General features: G+C 38.3%; 1 long non-coding RNA gene across 2 annotated transcripts; it reads left to right on the top strand.

Annotated features, from left to right (window-relative positions):
* The first annotated feature begins 240 nt into the window (after positions 1–240).
* LOC145822601 (uncharacterized) lies at positions 241–4,181 on the top strand. Of its 2 annotated transcripts, none has more exons than XR_014364128.1 (5): positions 241–642; positions 768–896; positions 1,702–1,824; positions 3,710–3,764; positions 3,898–4,181. It is a non-coding gene; the product is annotated as an uncharacterized LOC145822601 (long non-coding RNA). The 2 variants fall into 2 exon arrangements; XR_014364127.1 differs by having other exon boundaries at positions 1,693–1,824.
* Positions 4,182–11,915: the final 7,734 nt, after the last annotated feature.

Genomic DNA, 11,915 nt, shown 5'->3' with positions numbered 1-11,915 from the left:
TGAAATATATATATATATATATATTATATATAAGAAAGAAAGAAAGACAGAAAGAAATAGAAAAAAAAAAAATCAACTGTCCAACCCGGTCCGGGTCACCGGTTTTCCTGGTTCAACCGTCGAGTCTTCCGGTTTTCCAATTCTAGGCCGGTTTTGCTCTTAGTCCGATTTTGGGGGGTTGATCGGACCGGAACAAGGCCCAGCTCCCGGTTCGACCGGCCGGTCCGGTTCGGGTTTCAGAACATTGTATATATATATTTGTGCGTATGTGGAGGGAGGCAGTTTTACACCTTGTAGTTTTCAATTTTTTAGGTTTGCCAATGTTTATGTCTTGGTGTTTGTTAGTATAGAAAAACTTTGTACACCATGTGTTTGATGATATGCCCATAAGAAAACTTATTATGTTTTAAGTCGTGGTGTGTTTTTATCTTTCTCTTCTTGACCTCTTATTCCTTTTGTCAGTTTGAACAAGTTCGTTGGATTTTGTTGTAGCTGAGGCCAAAAGGTATGGAATCAAGCCTTGTGTTGAGTTTAGTGAGTAACTATGATAGCTTTGGAACAAGGAAACATTATGTGAAGTGAACTAGAAATAAAGGGCAATACTTAACTCCTGTTATCAAAGGATATTACAACCATGTTAAGGTAAGTAATAAAAATTAAAAATAAAAAATCAAATCCTCTGTTTTTACTCTATTCCATCTGATTGTAAGAGAAGAGGCAAAGTTCATCTCTAATATGTGATTGTGGTTTTTTGTTAAAATTTACAGATACAGATTCCAGATGCTGAGAATTGGGTGTTTTCATGTGCTTTGTATCATATATTAAGATGTGGATGATCCTATATATATGGCTCTTGCTTCTACCGTTGGTGTCATCTGCAACAAACAAAATACTTGGTATGTTTTTTTTTTTTGTCTAATCCTATCTTCAATGTTGTATTTTGTTTGGTTTTTTGCCATAGATTCATGCTCTTGTTTTATTCATTGTGTGTTCCCTTCAAAATCTGCCTACTGCGTGTTTGACAACATGTCTACACAAGATATTCACATGTCTTTGCCTTCATAAATTGTCCACCAAGTGCTTGTGAATATGTCTAAACCAAAAATTCAATTGTGTTTCCATATCTCATCTCTCAGCATAGATGCAAACAACAAACCATAAAATAATAATAATAATAAATTCCAATCCTTGGGTATTTGTAGTAGGCAAAACCATACTGTTATGCTAGGAAAAAAGAAAAAAAAATGTTTTTGTTCTGATGTCCATACACTTGCAAGATGTTCAAGTATCTTCAGAACAAGAACACACACACACACACACACACACAAAAAGGCTCCAATTTATTTTATTCGGAGTTTATGTAGAAAGTTACTATTGTGATTGGGCCTTCAAATCTACAAAGAATTCCAAACAGATTCTTAGACAATCAAAAGCCTTCATAAATATTTTTGATTTATGATCCATTTGACAATAAATAAACCAAACAAAGAACCACAAGATCCAAAATATGATGAATTTTCTAACACTTTTGAACCAGAAATTCAATTATTGGGCCATATCTCATTCCATGAGAATAGATGCAAATATAAAAAGATTTAAAAAAACATAATAAATTTTCCCTTGTGTGTTTATAGTAGGCAAAACATATTATGCTAAAAAAAAAAATTGTTCTAATCTTCATACACTTGCAAGATGTTCAAGCGCATGTTGCCGATTGGCGATTTCTTTCTTCCCAACTACTACACCAGCTCCCCGCTTCGTCACCGTCGTCATCCTGTAGAGATGAATATAGCTCACTGATCAGCTGTTAATCTCCACAATCTAGTATGTAATCTTTCGGTTTGCTACTTGTTTAGTTGATTTGTATGTTTATGTATTTATTGGTGTTTGTTAGTGAAATAGGCAAATTACACACACTAGCTGCTTGACAAAAAGCCTGATTAGCTGCTTGATCAAGCCAAACCAAATTTATAAACCAACAAATTAATAGGTCTCAATAATTCAAAATTTGTTTATTATTTACTGGTGAAAGTACCAGAACATTCTGAGAAATGCATAAGTTTAGTACAGCTGAGTTGATGATTATATATACATATTTAATTTAAATAAGTATATCATGTACAGGTTTAAATTTTTGTTGCAGTAACGTGTTTCAAAACTTGAATTGAGGTTGAATCTTGGTTTGGTGCTTGTCCACATGTTTAAATTTTGGGTAGAATTTTGAGTAGTTTTTCTTGAGTATGTAGCACAATTGGCCATGCCTTTGAGGTGTATGATATTTGGCCTGAGACAACTTTGCTTTAATTCTTTGCCTATGAAAATCATGCTGACTCTATAGTTCTTGCAAATTTCAGGCAGGGTGTATGAATAATAAAGAAAAAAAAGAAGGAACAAGGCAAGATAAGCTAGATTTCATAAAGTTGTCATGGTTTTCTCTTCAAAGTCCTATTTAAAGAGTTAAAGCTTCCACAACATGTCTAATTTTTTCTGCCTTCCTTGCTTATCATATACTGTTAAAATTTGTTATCAATTAGTGCTTTGAATGTCTCGATATTTTACACATAATTAAATCAACTTTGTCGTATACTTTCGGACAGTCGGAGACACCTTGCCTGTTAGGATGGCTAATTTGGAAACTTCCTCTTATTAGTTTGGCTAAGTATTTATTTTGTAAGGTACTATTGATTTTGAGTTATGATAACCTTAACAATCAATGACAGAGACATGATTTTGATTCATGGGGGCACTATTAATCCTTAGCAATATCAATTACAAAGCTTAACCAAATCCAATTTTCAATTAGTGATAGAATGACCAAAGATCAACGTGACATCAAAATTATGTGCCTTAGATATGCTTTAATTAACTGATGATTTTTTGTTTGCTATTTTAGTTAATAATCACAATTTAAAATGTAATAACATGCATACAAAAAAAAAAATTGAAAAAAGAAGAAGAAAATATATGTGGAGAAAAATAAGAGATAAAAATAATTATAAGAGCATATTTTGATAAAATTAAACATTTATAATGGTAAATTATAAGGAGTTAAAGAAAGAGAAAAGAAAGATAAGATATAAACATTTTGAAATACATTTGAAAATTAAAAGGGAGTTAAATGAAAAATAAATTTCTAATTAAAAGTAAAAATGTAATTTCAAAAAATGAGGGGGCACGTGCCCCCAAACCCTATGTAACACATTATTATCTTGATCTAAAAAAAATAAAATAAAAAACAATAAAAAAAAGCACATTATTGTCATGTTCTCCATAATGTTAAGTATTAGCAGCTATCAATTTAACTATCATGTTTTACTTTGTTTCCTCTTTTTGTTTCTTTTTATTTTATTTTATTTTATTGGGTGGAGTGGGATGTAATGGTGTTGAAGTGGTAATGTTGGAGTTCTTTGTCTGATTAGGCTTATCTAATTGTCACATCTATATTGTTCATTTATCTACAGCTTTTAAGTTGAATGCATTATGTATCATTGATTTTTTTTTTTCCCCATATTGACTGGCCTATTCTGTTCCTTTTTTTTTGGTATGTCATATTGCATCTATATATGTTTTTCTTGTGTTGTTTACAATTTCTGTTAATTATTTTTTATGTTTGTTATAATAATTTCAAGTTATGTTTGCTACTCTTTGTTTGGTTTGGATTGATTCTTTAAAATTATTATTTACCCCTGTTGGGTTGATACCAATACAGTAGAAGTTTCAAGAGGTAATGATGGTGAAAATGTGGCAATAGGGCTATTCGAAAGGTTAGTTTGATATTGCAATCTTCTAGCACTCAAATTTTTCTTAATTAACAATAGTTTTTGGTCTTATTTGTTTCATTGCTGTCGCTTTGTCTTGCATATCTGTGCTCATGAAATTGTGCATGTTCACTGGCAGTTGGTTCAGATCAAGCAGCATCAGAAAGTAGTATTCCTTTTTCTCCCTAGTGGCTTTATGCTAAACAGAGTGAGACTAAGATAGTGAGTTCTATAATTTGATAATTATAGCTCTGTTTTTGACTTAACAATGACCTTTGATGCCTCTGTTCTGTGTACCATTTTATATATCTGTAAAGGTGCAGGATATACTAATTTGATGATGTGTTATTTATATGGAGACCCCCTAAACTATCACTTTGCCCCCTCAATAAGGGACAAATAATGTACATCAAAATTCGGAACATTGAGAAACAATTTCCGCTATAATGGAGTTCAAATGCTCAAAAATCTGGCTCCAATGCAAATAACTAGCATATTAGCATATATAATTAAGATGGCCAACGTATTCGCTTTATTTTTGCCTATGAATGATCCACAATTCTGAAATCATGTTCTCTGGTTCAATATTTGACTAATTTTGCTTGCCATTTTAATTCACAAAATAAAGTTTATAGAATTTAATGACAATGTGTCATGTCTTTGCCTCACTCTATTATTCCTAGCCAACAATAGCACAATCACCATAGCTTTATTCCTAGCCAATAATGGTGCGACTCCCACGTGCAACTAGTAAATATATATATCTAGACCAAACTTTGGTGGAGAAATCTATAATACACACCTTTGTGTATTAAATGCCTAGAAAAAAAGATGTGCAAAAAAATATAGAAAAAATGAAATCTTTGACTTTTTGGTATAGGTTATTGTAGACACTCCATTCTTGACCGCTCGCAAGGCTTAAGTGCTTTGACTAGTACATTCGATGATGAAAGTGGTGTTATGTGTAATTCGAGGTCTCAACGAAGGGGGTATGTTTAAGCTCCGAAACAATCCCAAACTTTCCATATTCCCACTGATTATACCCCAGAAATCCATTTTTTACACATTGTGCCACCCTGTACTGAGGCTGAAGCAGAAAAACAAGGGATCACATTGAAGGCCGGCTGTGGCTATTGATGGCCGGCCAGCTATGCCTTAGTAGCGAGAAACACTGTTCTAGGGAGGAGCCCGCCAGCTGTCCATTTTTGAAGATATTTATGACCCCTCTTACTCAAATTCTATAAAAACGAAGTTGTATCTCTGTATTAAGGGTTGAAGAATTTCTAAAAAGCCTATACACCTTCTTGAGAGCTCCTTCTTTTGCAAGCAACCTTTGAGCAAGCTTACCACCTTGAACCTATATCCATACACCATACACACCTTCACACCATAACCTAGGAACCTTGGTTGAGCCTTGAACATCATAATTCAAGCTTGAGAGTGTGTTTAGACTTAGTTTGCTTCACAAACAAAGACTATCTTTGTCAAGAGGTATAAGCTTGCTATTTTCTCTCTTGCTTTCACTTCTATCATTTACTATCAAGTTCTTGTATTTTTGTGTTCTTTTGATCTCCCTTCAAGTGTTTAAGTTTGGGTTTGAAGAGCTACCAAAGGGTAGAGAGAGTTAACACTCTTTTTTACACCTTTACCTATAACTCAAACCCTTGCTTTTACACTCTTTTTCCTTACTTTTTTCAGAGTTAAAAAGAGACTAAAAAGCATGCTTTGAGGTTTCAAAAGTAGAGGGGTTAGCCACCCCTCCCTGTTCTTGCTTATTAGCCTTGTTTTCCTTCTTTGTTGTCTAGCTTTTTAGGCTCTTTTCATGCACTTTTAGCCCCTGTTTTTCATCTATTAAGGGCTATTTAAGGGCTATCCTAGGTTGTTTAATTAGTTCATGCTTTGATTAGTTTGCTTGTTGTCTCATAAGTTTGCATACATAGCTTGTTGAATATTATTCTTAGCTTTTCTTTAACTAATTTCCATGTTTAAGAACCTCATATTCATAATCAACTTACCATTCATTTCTTTTATTCGAGAGTTATTTCAATCGGTTGACGGTTATTCAAAACATGAACTAGAGATCTATGCTTAATGGCTTAATCTCTACAGAGGTTCATTATCAACGGCGTAGTCTCTTTTCCATGTTGAGAATCACTTACCGTTTGGCATATTTCTCACTTAGTGGACGTAACAATCATCTTAGACTTAATGGATTAAAGAATGGCAAAGACTAATGGATTTGGCTTAAAATGAACCAACCCATATAAAGAAAATGATGTATATTGCTTGGGTTCAGCTAGGCGTTATGCCAAGTCTATCCTGTCAAGGGTCATCATACACCAATCCATGATGTTTTGATGAACCTTGAAGCGTCTTTATCTCCTTCTTTGAGTTTACTCTATGATAGGAGAGAGGGGTGGTTATTGTTTATTGCATTTATTGATCTTTGTCCAAATTGTATCCGAAATTATCAAGCAATCAACTTACTCATTGATGGTTTTGGAAACGATCCAGCGTTCTTTTGAGGCTTTCCCATGACAGAGAAGTGTGAGAGGGACAAAAAGAGTTTAGAATAACTCTGTCTACACTGTTTTCACTTCAGAGCACAAAACAAGATTTTGCATAAAATTAAGGCACAGCCGGCCATCAATGTTTAGTCAGCAGTATGTTTTGCAGAAAACAAGGGGCAGTGGCTGAAGGTGAAATAGAGCAGGTCTACGCAGACAGAGCTGTTGTTGGACACTATGCATGCAACCCTTGTGCATCCTTGCTTACATCAATGTTATAGATTAATGCTTCGAGTATTGTTATAATTATTATTATTATCATTGTTATAAGACCTTGTTAGTGGCCAGCCAGTGTTAGTCTCACTTTCTCTAGTTACTTGACGAAGAGAGAACAGACAATCAACAGCACCAATACAAAGTACTCTGTAAACACCTATCCGTTCTCACTCAATCAGTTCACCAACATCTAGTTCACCCAGACCAACAATGGCACAGAATATAGCACAGAATGCAGAGGAATTTGTTGCCATAATGGTGGCTTTCCAGAGAACTATGGATACTGTAAACCAAAGGATGGCTGTACAGGATGAGATTATCGTCGATCTATGACATACATCTAGGGTATCCGCATCAACCGTGCATCTAGTCCCGGCTGCCCAGCCAAATCCGGATCTACTCCCACCAGTAGAAAATCCCCAAATCCTAGATCTTCAGGACATGTTTCCCTCGGCTCCGGCTTATAGGCCTCTGCTTCAAACTCCCGCAGGAATCTTTCCTTTTGATATCAATGAAATTGATCTAGCCTTGGTCAAGATTGCTAGATTGGAGAAAGAATTGAAGAAATCCCAAGGCTTCAACTCCATTCCGAATGTCGAAGACGGGTACACTGAGGCTTCAGTCAAATTACCAAAGAAATTTAAAATGCCCCACATCGATAGATTCGATGGAAGTGGGGATTCGATTGTGCATGTCCAGTTATTTTTAGATGTATTGAGGCCCATGGGTTTGTCTAAGGCACAGAAGCTTTCCTTGTTTGGGAGAACCTTGTTTGATGTGGCGGCCATTTGGTATGCTAAGTTGGAGGACTCTACAAAGTGAAATTGAGAGGAGTTATCCGAGGCATTTGTCAACCAGTATTCATATAACACCCAGATAAAGGTAACCATTAGTGAACTGGAGGCTACTACTCAGAACCCCAAAGAATTATTCATAGATTTTGTCGCTCGATGGAGAGCCAAGGTAGCCCGAATGACAAATAGACCTGTCGATAGAGAGCAAGTCCGACTAGTGGTTTAGAACCTTGAGCCAGACATGTTACAGAGAATGATAGTGACATCGTTGTCTACATTTGCTTCCTTACACGAGCTAAGGGTCCAGATTGAAAATGCATTCAAAAAAGATATCATCCACAGAACAAGTGAACCCGCAAGAAGGCCATTATCTCGGAATACCAATACTAGCAATAGCACTATTCCATGGCCTGCGAATGTCAGTACTGTTGTTTTAATGACCAAGATGGCTGATCCTTTTGCTACTGCCACAACCTCACAACCTTCACAAAACATTGGCCCACCTCAAAATCGAAGAGTTTTTACTCCCCTCCATATGAGCCCAGCCCGCGCCCTCAAACTATTAATGAAAAACAAGTATCTCAAGCCTCTCGATCCTCGTCCACTTCTAGATCCATTGCCACTCAAACATGACCCTACCCAGTATTGTATCTTCCACCAACAAAATGGCCATCCCACAGACATGTGCTACCTTTTATGTCATGAGATCCAAGATCTCATTGACAACAAAGTCATCGCCTCACCTTCTAAACCAAACGTAACAACCAACCTACTTTCTGCACATAACCAAATTCCCCGCCCAAAAAGATTAACCATATCCATACACTGCCGCCCACCTTCAACCCTAGCACATACATTACCTCATCCTACCTACCAAAACAGGAGGTGGTTATTCCAGAAGGCACAGACATGTGCATGATGGATCTGACACCACAAACCCAACCCAACCCAGGCCCATGGTAGTAGAAATAGAGAAAGAGGGGAATACACTAAAGACAGGGTCGTCTGACACCAACGTTATAGAGAAGGGGGTTTCGTTCACAGAGGAGTACAATCCCAGTTTATACATTGTGGCCATCAATCAGCCGAAGCCAGTAGTCATACTGTTGGACTTTTTCAACATTAATGCTATCGGGGAAGGCCAGTTAGGGAAACACCAGAATGATCAGCCTGAATAAGGCCTAAATGACTTGGCTGACTTAGAAGAGGATTTGGCTGAACTAGAGGGGGATCTCTACTTCAAAGAAGAAGAAGATACAAACAGTGTTTAGGTGTAGGATCTGAGCCAGTTGGAAACAAGCAATGGATGATTGAGTAAAAAAAAGTCAGATGTAGAGGAACAGATGAGAGAGACTAGGGAGGAAGCGGAAATTGTTGCTAGTGGCAAGGCTGAAGCTGCGTCTCTGACTGAGAAGGAATTGACACTGGAACAATTTCAAAGGGAAAGGATAGAAGAGATCTAGACGAAAATAGCTCTGGAGCAAGGAAAAGGAAAAGAGAAAAAAGAACTCGAGACAATGAAGAACGATGTCCAAGCTACCGGAAAGGTCGAGTAGGAGCCCAACGACTGAAAAATGATGTTACGGAGACTCCAAGAACATTAGGATTCAGAACCCAAGACTGTGGTAAAGGAAAAATGGTATGATGATGGGACGCGTGATGTTAACATGCTCCAGATAGAACCTGATGCTAGCCCAGCCATGGCTACAGGAGAGTGGTGGGAAGACAGCGACCTAAGTCATGCATACACTGACGAATGTTGGAAAGCTAATACCCCGAACGACACTTGGTATACTGACGAGATCAATCACATGACCCAGAGTGGTCGATACTTCAAACCCGCAGCATTAGACTAGCCAGAGACCTCTAACAAGAAGGCTGAAAGAGCAAAAGAGAAGGATGTTGAAGAAAACCTGGTCTTGAAACAACTCAAAAATATTCAGGCTGGCATATCAATCTGGGGGTTGATAATGACATCTCGGAAGCATAGACAAGCACTGTTAGAGGCAATGAACCGGACCAAACTACCTATCGACACCACTGCTGACCAATTGGTATCGTTGGTCACATTTGGGGATGTTACACCGGTGATATCTTTTACAGATAATGAGTTACCACTTGAGGGTGCTAACCACAACCAACCCTTATATATAACCCTATAAAGTCGGAAAAAATGGATTCCGGTGGTGTTAGTAGATACTGAATTAACAATCAATGTATGCCCAATGAGGACTGCCTATGTCATCAGTTTGAGGCTAGTTGACTTTACACCTACGAATCAGGCCATCCGAGCTTATGACAATACGAGCCGGGATGTTATGGGAACGTTCAAGAGCCATATCCTAATTGGCCCATCTGAACACGAGTGTAACAAGTCCACGGGGGACCTCACTACAGTTCGGACTCAATTTGTGTCACGGTTCTTAATCTGAACCAAATAGTCCAAATCCGGCAAATCGTTTTGAGAAACAAATTTTTTGAAAAGAAGTGTCAAACATGGACTACTTTGCCAGATACAGAGTCGCCACCTAAATATTTTAAAATAGGGGAATTTAGGAAACCCTGACTCGGTGCCGAAGGCCACGTGTCCGTCATCACCAAAGTTGCGTCGGCTCGGGAACTTGGGTACGATCGGGGAAGGTCAGCTATGAGCACCCCCTCTCGCCCGGTCTGAAGACCGGCCTCTACTAACCGTGATATCCAACTTTGAAAATGTTATGTGTTCTTATTTCGGTTATTAGCCTAGAATTACTATGTTATGCGCACAGCACACAAGTATAGACTAGACTACCTAATTTGGAAATAAGCATTGCATATCCGTTTGTTTTGAAAAGTGCTTTGGGGTTTGCTACTCGCGAGTAGGCTAAAACACGGATTTCAACGAGTTTTCCCAACTCAAACAATCCAACCTTCACTCACAGGCATTCAAACAATTTAACACATAAGCATTTAGCCGCATGGCAAGCATACTGTCATGGCAACACTCACACGCATGCGGGATGCTAAAGCATAAATACTTACATCGTACTCCGTGCCAAAATAATAAACTAGTTAGCAAACATGCATGTCCTAGCTTATGTTAAACTGCCTAATGCAACACATACAGGATGCAATTGAGGTAGGCTCGGCTAACCTAAGCATGGCATATGAAATGCGATCAATTGATGCACGTATTCAATTTGGAATTGAAGTACAAATGCAGTTAGCATGATGTACCGAGCCTAATGCATGCAATACCAAATGCATGAATGCACGCATGCATAGCATAAGGTATGCTAATTTAAACATGCCCTAATCTACCATTATAAGCAGGTAAATAAAAGGGAAGAAAGAAGTGGGGGTTGGAAGACTTTCACACACTCACCCACACTTATTACAGAATTGCCCTCACTCGGAGAGTCCAAATAAATATTACAGTCCGAATAAATAATACTAAATTAATTATTACAAAATTTCTAATCTAATTAACAAATTAAATGCAAAGAGAGGATGGCTGCAGCCCCCGCCTCGGGATGCGTAAATGATGCATGCTCGGATTTATCTTCCCCCGAAAGCCCGGAAACCCATACCATGCCACTGCTGCCTCTGTTAATGCTGCCCTGCTCCTCTGAAAATTGCCAAAGTCTCAGGGTGTCTTCAATGAGAACTGCATAACACCACCGGCTAAGTGAAATGACCACCGGCCATGGGAAATTTCCATCGGCTGCTTTCAAGTCCATCGGCCTCATATCCTTTGCCGGTCGGCATTCTTCAGTGCCGGTCGGCAGAAACTTCCTGCATAAATTGGTTTTTGACAGCAACAAGGACAGACAGTGCATGGCATAGAATTTCAAGCACATGTATGCGCGGGCACACTCCCTATCATGTAAGGGACTCAAGGGAGCATGACCCTCGACCCTCGGGCCATCAATTACGCATGATGGCCTAAGAGGCCAAGTTTTACAACTTTGATATCAAATGAAATGCAAGCACAAAACACACCAAAGGGCCCCAACCCCTATCATGATTGATCAAGAGGCAAGGGATGCATGCTTAATGAAATGCGGCCTAGGCATGGAGGCTAAGTATGCAACATGAACATGCAAATGAGCAATGTATACTAGGCGCGCAACCTAAACATGTAAATAAACATGGCATGCAACAACATGCGATGATGGACTTAAACTAACATGGATAGCTCGCAAGCATGCCAAAATCAGTGGCCATTAGATGAAAACAAGACAACTCGAAATGCGCACACGCGTGCACGCAAACCGAGGACCGAACCTAAGGCACGAATGCCACTCTACCAAAGCATGGCAAGACATGAAACATGATGTGAAAACATGAAAATCAGTAGCAAAATGAGGGGCAAAACAGCCCCGAAACAAGGCGAAATGACACCCGATGCATGGAATTTCTCCCGAAATGCAAAACTAGGTACATGAAATGGCTTACAGCTATACAAAGCATGCATAATTGGTACATGGAATGAAAATACAGAAGCAAGGAAGCCCCAAAATAAGCATTTTTACAGTTCAAAGCATGGCCAAACAGTAAGCACAAGTGGGAATAAATTATCATAAAAAAATGGCTCCGCG

This window comes from Camellia sinensis, chromosome 3 (genome assembly GCF_055761805.1).
Source record: "Camellia sinensis isolate YWXY chromosome 3, ASM5576180v1, whole genome shotgun sequence".
Taxonomy (NCBI): Eukaryota; Viridiplantae; Streptophyta; class Magnoliopsida; order Ericales; family Theaceae; genus Camellia; species Camellia sinensis.
Note: the sequence above shows the minus strand (reverse complement) of the source record. Positions and strands in the feature narration are given on the sequence as shown.